This window comes from Poecilia formosa, unplaced genomic scaffold (assembly GCF_000485575.1).
Source record: "Poecilia formosa unplaced genomic scaffold, Poecilia_formosa-5.1.2 Scaffold512, whole genome shotgun sequence".
Lineage (NCBI taxonomy): Eukaryota > Metazoa > Chordata > Actinopteri > Cyprinodontiformes > Poeciliidae > Poecilia > Poecilia formosa.
In genome coordinates, this window is record NW_006800451.1 from 331,790 (window position 1) to 339,625 (window position 7,836).

The 7,836-nt window shown below is 41.4% G+C and overlaps 1 protein-coding gene and 1 long non-coding RNA gene across 4 annotated transcripts in view; one reads left to right on the forward strand and one right to left on the reverse strand.

Annotated features, from left to right (window-relative positions):
* Positions 1 to 2,234: 2,234 nt before the first annotated feature.
* LOC107834062 (uncharacterized) lies at positions 2,235 to 3,310 on the reverse strand. Its single transcript, XR_001659844.1, has 2 exons — positions 2,363 to 3,310; positions 2,235 to 2,328 (listed from the first exon to the last, which is right to left on the reverse strand). It is a non-coding gene; the product is annotated as an uncharacterized LOC107834062 (long non-coding RNA).
* Positions 3,311 to 4,285: 975 nt separating this feature from the next.
* The window catches only part of tmem74b (transmembrane protein 74B), a 9,709-nt gene continuing 6,158 nt past the window's right edge, over positions 4,286 to 7,836 (forward strand). The window contains exon 1 of one of the 3 annotated variants that reach the window (XM_007579220.2): positions 4,286 to 4,376. The gene's annotated coding sequence lies outside the window, so the exon portion shown is untranslated. Of the gene's footprint in view, positions 4,377 to 4,506; positions 4,596 to 7,836 lie in introns of those variants that run through there. The other 2 variants (XM_016664799.1, XM_016664797.1) reach the window with 2 other exon arrangements.

A 7,836-nucleotide genomic window follows, 5' to 3' on the forward strand; every position in this document is an offset into this window, starting at 1 on the left:
AAGAACATGGAAGACGGCAGGAGTGTTTCAGCAGGGAGCGTCCATCCTCTTTATTTATCAGTGTGAACCTCTGAGCTCATGAAGGCGTTTCTGTTCCTCTGGTTACTATAGAACGTCTATTAGACGTCATTCATTGACAGTGCAATAATTATTCTTAGCCAAACTAAATGATAACATTTACCTGTAGCGTGCTAAGTGTTTACTTGATGCACAAATTGTTGATATTATGATTCTATTAATTAGTTTTATTTTATTGTTTTGGAGTCAAAGAAAAATTTCCACCTTGGAAGACTAAATAGTTTAATCATATTTTCCTATATATAGGACTCTACCAACAAAACCAAAATGTGGATTATTGCTTGTTTAACAATCCTGGTTATTCATCTGTGAACCTAATTAATTTGTTCGTTATTGACTTTTGCTCAATTAAATTTCTTATGTATACATTGTATATGGTATTTTTTATTATTGTTGATCATGTTGTTTTTCATGTCTTATTTCTTTTGTTCCTCCTATAATTGATGGAGATGTATAGATGTTATTTACAATGTATAAAGGTGTTGTTTATGTCACCTAATTAGCTCTACATCCTGAAGAAAAATATGGTATTTTATAAGATAATTTATCTTTCACGTTGCCAGTAATGGCGAAATTAATAGTAAATAATAAAGATTTTGTGGTATTCTCGTTTAGTAACGTAATTATATTAGTTGTGTTACCACCCTCACGCCACTAGAGGCAGTAGCAGGCCCGAAAAGATGCGAAAGAGGAGCAGATTTAGAAGTACACAGAAAGCTGTGGAATTTGTTAAAAGCTGTGAGCTGCGCTGAAGTAAATAAAAAAGAGAAGTTGAAATACATGCTGAGAGTGAAACTCCTTCCTAAAGATGAAGCTATATCACAGATTTCAAAAGAAAATTAAAACTGAGAACGCGGATAATATAGGAAGTAGCGCCCCCTTCACTTCCGGAGTGCAATGGTCCCATTTCCAAATAAGGTCTGAGACTGACAGCGGTCCGTCCCGCCCCTTCCTGTTTGCTGCAGCGAGGTGGACTTGGATTTTAGCGGTTGGAATATTTCTCTTTAGTCTTTGGCTAAAGACCAGGAGCCATTTCTGCTGCTAGCGCTAGGCTAACACGTTAGCTTTTTTGGTTGTGTTTACCCAGAATGGCCTGCGGTGTAGTTCGAGTTTGATTCATACCTCACCAAACAAACCGGACTTCCTAGGTAAACTGACTAGACTTTGATTAAAGTGGACTGAACAGGNCAAAACCTCTAGTTAGTTAGAGGTAACATTAGCTAACATTACCTCTAGTTAAGTAATGTTAACATTTTAACAATGAGTTCAAATATTAAAACTTAAAAATTTGACTTAAGTTTTAACTCATCTCAAGTTTTAACTTTTCATCTCCTCGGCTGGTTTGGTCACATGAGCTGTAGACTAAAAGATCATCTTTTAAGAATAGTTTGAATGTCAGGTATAACAGCAGGTAAATGGTGGTGAAACCAAAAACATCTCTGTCCAAACTGTTTGCTGAAAGAACATGGAAGACGGCAGGAGTGTTTCAGCCGGGAGCGTCCATCCTCTTTATTCATCAGTTTGAACCTCTGAGCTCATGAAGGCGGTACCGTGTTCCTCTGGTAACTATAGAACATCTATTAGACGTCATTCGCTGACAGTGCAATAATTATTCTTAACCAAACTAAATGATACCATTTACCTGTAGCATGCTAAGTGTTTTACTTGATGCACAAATTGTTGATATTGTGATTCTATTAATTAGTTTTATTTTATTGTTTTGGAGTCAAAGAAAAATGTCCACGTTGGAAGACTAAATAGTTTAATAATATTTTTCCTATATATAGGACTCTACCAACAAAATAAAAATGTGGATTATTGCTTGTTTAACAATCCTGGTTATTCGTCTGTGAACCTAATTAATTTGTTCGTTATTGATTTTTGCTCAATTAAATTTCTTGTGTATACATTGTATATGGTATTTTTTATTATTGTTGATCATGTTTTTCATGTCTTATTTCTGTTGTTCCTCCTATAATTGATGGAGATATATAGATATTTGTAATGTATAAAGGTGTTGTTTATGTTGTAAAATTCGGCTCCCATTTAAAGCAGAACTTACAAATACACACAAGGGGGTTACGTCACAGGCATCAGGCAAAATATGTTACACCAGTTAAATGAAAGGTAAATAAATAGCCAAACACTCAAATATGAAATTATGTTGACCTTTTGCAACCATGATTTATTACAAAAAACACGAACTAAGAAAATAATAATAGTTATCCTAATAAATCAGTAACCAAAACTCTCTCAAAATAAGTTTAGGATAGGTTTAATCCACTTAGTTCATGTTAGTAAAGAAACTCAAATGGTTAAATGTCCAAATCTTCTTGATCCTTTTTAATACGAATATTGTCCAGAAACGAGTTCCATATCATGGGAGAATTTCTCCTTTTTAATCCAAAGTTTCAAGCGTCAAAAACCTCCCCCCAAAAAATGAGAAAAAGGAGTGGTACCACCAAAAATCCCCAAAAAGAAACGTAAAGTCCAGATCTCACCGGGAATGTCTTTCTTTTCCCCCCGGTGGCGTCCTCCTGCACCTGGCGGCGTTTCCTGTGCACAAGCTCCAATCCAGCTCCTAAAGCGCCCGATCCGCGGCGCTGGGGCGAACTTTCATCTTCCGTTTTACCTCCTTTCTTTGATTCGTTATTTGTTCTAAACGTTCAATTAATTCAAGTCTCCCGCTGCACGGATCTGACGGTGACGCACACGCCCCTTTTTATACACTAAGTCTCAGCCACACCTAAAAATCAGCATGACCTGCCCAAAAATCAGTTTTAAAAGTGGAAACTCTGAATAATTTTACAAAGAAATAACAGCAACTGTTATACCATTCAGATGATACATTTTCTCTTCAATGTATTTTATACAGGAAAAAAACAAACAAACATAGTAGTTATGTTACAATGTCACCTAATTAGCTCTACATCCTGAAGAAAAATACTGTATTTTATAAGATAATTTATCTTTCACGTTGCCAGTAATGGCGAAATTAATAGTAAATAATAAAGATTTTGTGGCATTCTCGTTTAGTGACGTAATTATATTAGTTTTGTTACCACCCCCACGCCACTAGAGGCAGTAGCAGGCCCGAAAAGATGCGAAAAAGGAGCAGATTCACAGAAAGCTGCGGAATTTGTTAAAAGCTGTGAGCTGTGCTGAAGTAAATAAAAAAGAGAAGTTGAAATACATGCTGAGAGTGAAACTCCTCCCTAAAGATGAAGCTATATCACAGATTTCAAAAGAAAATTAAAACGGAGAACGCGGATGATTTAGGAAATAGCGCCCCCTTCACTTCCGGAGTGCAATGGTCCCATTTCCAAATAAGGTAAGAGACCGACAGCGGTCCGTCCCGGCCCTTCCTGTTTGCTGCAGCGAGGTGAACTTGGATTTTAGCGGTTGGAATATTTCTCTTTAGTCTTTGGTTAAAGACCAGGAGCCATTTCTGCTGCTAGCGCTAGGCTAACACGTTAGCTTTTTTGGTTGTGTTTACCCAGAATGCCCTGCGCTGTACTTCGAGTTTGATTCATACCTCACCAAACAAACCGGACTTCCTAGGTAAACTGACTAGACTTTGATTAAAGTGGACTGAACAGGGATGGTGTGAATGCTGCTTAAGCCTCCTCTTCTAAGGTCCTGCAGCAGCTAGCTGTGCTGCGGTGCAGATTCAAACTGTATACTAGCAGAAGGAAGAGGAGACCCGATTTCTGTTATTTCAGTTCTCCTCTTTGCCCCTGCATCTGGAAACATTGACATTTTGTTTTACCTTCCAATAGATCAAACCAAACTGTCATTTTCCTCAGTGACCACCAGGGGGAGTTGCAGCGTCACAGCATCCTGACGGAATAGAAAAGTATTTTTTCTTTTCTTATTTTTAAAGGAAAAGTGAATAAATATGAAAATATAACTGAAATATTTTTCAGTTATATTTGACATAAATAACGTAACATTTTCGGCCAGCTGCATCGATGAAGCCTTTAAAATCTTAAATCGGACCTTTTATCGGCTCTCAGCCAGCTAGCCTTCCTCCAGACGCAGCGGCTCACAGCGGATGTTGTGGCGCTGCAGCCTCAGGCTGCTCGTATTCAGAGTGATGTAGGTCAAAAGGCAGCAGACACCAACTCCACTGACACCAACCTGAAAACCACAGGCTGCTTTTGCGCATGGTCAGTGTCAGCCACCATCCTCATCCTCTCTCTCCGCCTTCCTCACTCGCTGTCCAGCCGCCTCCATCTCCGGATGAAGATGATGAAGATGTTCCCGGCGGCCGGAGCCAGGCTCGGCTCCAGCTCCAGGTAAGCCTCCAGCCTCCCGCTCCGCGCTCAAGCCGTTTCCTGACGCGCAGCTCGGCCAGCGGGCAGCCCGCCACCCCTCGAGGATTCCCGCACGGATTCCCGCACCAACCCGCGGAAATGTAGCTTCTCTTACATTTTCCTCCAACCGTCCGCTGACTGTCGGTCCTCCATCAGCCCGGGACGAGGCGCCTGCTGCGGCGAGGAACAGCGCGTCGGTCGGTGTGTCCATCAGATCTCACACACACACACACACACACACACACACACACACACACACACATTGTGTTTTGGTCCAGATTTTTGGCAGCCTGCATCACAAGGTCACTTTGCTCGTGGGCTCGCAGGCTGCCGCCGCTGAATGTGTGTCAGTGGGCCACCGGAAAAACAGACTCGACATTAAAGGTTCGTTTTATCCGTGAAATCCCGCATCAGCCGCAGTTAAAGGGGAGGTGGTGTCAGGGGACATATTACCGCTCACCTCTCCTTTAATGATCACGCTGCTTCTGACCGAGATCCGAACCGAACCCCGGCCGTTACAGGCGCAGAAAACCCAGAAAAAGCGAAAGGAACATTTCCTGCTGCTGGCCCTTTAAGGGACCTGAAGTTGAACCACCTTCAACTCTCGCGGTGTGATTTTCCAACATTTTCCAACATTTCTGCTTTGGATGGAGACAACATATAAACACCAGTTTCTAAGTTGCCACAGATTGTGAAATGTGTTTTATGTCTGGACTTTGACTAGGCCAATCTAACATTGCGTTGGTGTTGATGTGTTCAGTTTGTTGACCGAAATGGAAAATTCCGACTTCCCAGTTGAAAAAATAAACGGAACCGATTTCCCCAGACGTGGTGGTTCAACATGGCTGCCTCACATCACCAGTGGTTGACCGGTGGAGGAAACGTGTTTTACAGTGCGTGGAAAACACTGCAAACATTTGCTCACTTGGGCCAAACTTGACAACTCCAAAGGACTGTTGGGCCAAAACGTGTCAATTTTAAAAGTTAAAATTACTGAAAATATTTTTTTTTCAACCTTCTCAACAATAAACTAAATCTGAACTATTTTAATTAAACTATATTTTTTAGTAGAAATGGGATCATAGATTTAAAACTTCAAATGGTTTTTGCATGTTTTCCTTGTTAAATGAAAAGCATCCAGTTTGATTAAAATTATAAAACTGAAAAAATATTTCATAAGTTTCACTTCCTGTGTTCAGCCCAGTTTTACTCCAGCAGCTGAAAGCAGGTCTGGTTTTACAGTGTAAACCAGTGAGTAGATGTGGCCCTGGTTACCATGGCAACAGGAAAGCAGAAAGCTTGGGAAAGATCATCACTTTGTATTGCATCAATCATTTTTGCTTGTAGATTTCGATTTAACAGTCGTAGTTTTGTCCTGATTCATTTTTGAATTGTGGTGAGGGACCAAAAAAAATCAGTCCAGGGGCCACAAATGGTCCCCGAGACTCACTTTGAACACCGCTGATCTGATGTTACAAGCAGCGTCTGCAACTCTAAACTGACCGACCTCTCCCGCAGTCAGAGCCGGAGCTGAGTCAGCAGAGCGGCCTGCTGCCCATCGGGGCGCAGGAGCAGCAGGAGGCGGCGCTGGATGCAGCTGAAACCAAACTGGATTCGTTTGGTTTGGTTCCAAAAGCGCCGCTGTGGTCAATGTGGTAGTTTGACTCACTCGAGACCATCAACCACTTTTTGATGGCCTCAGTCTTGATCTCCGACATTGAGTGCTGGGATTTTATTTCAAGACCACAACTGTGGAAATGTCACTAAATTGCCAGCATATTGTCCAGTTTATTTGTTAACATCTTTCACTGGATGCTAAAATACCGATTCTGTCATGTGTGGTGGTGAGGAGAGACGCAGAGGCCCAGGCTGTGATTTAATGAAGAAGCTCAACAGTCCAGAACAGGCGGCACGGCAGAGAGTTAGCACACAGCTAACTAGGGACTGAAGAAGAGAACTAAACCAACACAGGACTTCACAGTTCAACTGTGATGGCAGCCAGTTTGACAAGGACCCGACAAGAGACAGAGACAACAGGTGGGACTAAATACACGTGGCTAATCAGGTAACTGGACACACCTGGGAACAATCAACGCGGAGACAACAGAGACTCACAGGACAGAAACTGAACACAGAAAACCCTTAAAAATAAATACACAGAAACACGGATCATGACCGATTCAAATCCCAGCCATAAAACGACTGACTAATGACGTGTTTCTGTTTCCGCTGGCAGCCGTCGCTCGCGCTCTGAGACATGCGCAGTTTGTCTCGGAGTGGGAGAAGACGTCCGACTAATCGACGGTAATAAAATTTCCTTCATAAATCATAAGAAAGCAAGACGATGTGTGAAATCAGCAGCGCTAATCTTACAGAAACCGTCCAACTTTTACGTGACTTTGAGGAAGCTCAAACAAAGGTAAACTATGTGGAAGAGAAGTTAGCGAAGCTAGCTGTGCAGTGACAAAATGTTGCGTTTGCGATGAAATAAAACTGTTACTTACTGCGCTTTTTGTGCGGAGGAGTTGACTGATGTGACGCATGTATGGGACAACGCTGTGACCAAAGTCTGCAATATAGTGACGTGACATTCACGAACGAGCCGATTCTTCTGAACGGCTCTTTACTATGAATGATAGAACTGGAGTCTCGCTGAGGACCGTTCTTTGTTTTTGTAATGCATCGTGCACACTGCAGTAGTTATTATTCTATTTTATTAAATACATATGTTTATTTAATCATCAAATAAATAAAATACAAGAACGTAAGGTAATGCACAGCGCATGCTCATTGCTCTTTGATTATTTTCTGCCATCTGCTGCCTGGCTTCATGCAGCGGGAGAGAGCGAGAACAGTCACGGTTCTCCTTTTGCCTGATTATTTCTTGCTTGTTGCTCCTTGGACAGTATTCATAGTTTACCGTTTTAATGATTCAGAGAGCAGTGGTTTCTGACATGGGTGATGTGAGCAACCACCCAGGGCGTTATCTTGGTAGGGGCGACATGGGACCTGCTGATTGTGACTTAGAGACGGAAGCAAAGCAGAACAAAGAAGAGTTTGAATTGATAATTATAATTTATTTCAGCTCTAAATATTTAATATTTAGGTGTTTTCAGGAGAATGTGGATCTTCCAGATCAATTTGAGAAGCAGTTTTTATCATATTTCACTTATTGTAAATTCATTTATTGTGTTGTGTAGAGCAGGGTGCTGGTCTTGGTCTCGGGTTAGGTGGTCTTGACTACAACACTGCCTCTATGTGCAGCTATCCAGAGATCATCAGCATCAGCCGGTGTTTGGGGGAAAAAAAGTCAGACCCAAGTTTGTGAGACTTTTCAGACTTTTCTCCGCTGCTCAGGAAGAAGTCGACCGGGATAATGTTCTGTTTCTTGTTCTTCTAATTCTGCATAATAGACTTAGTAAAATCTGGTTTTTATCAACAG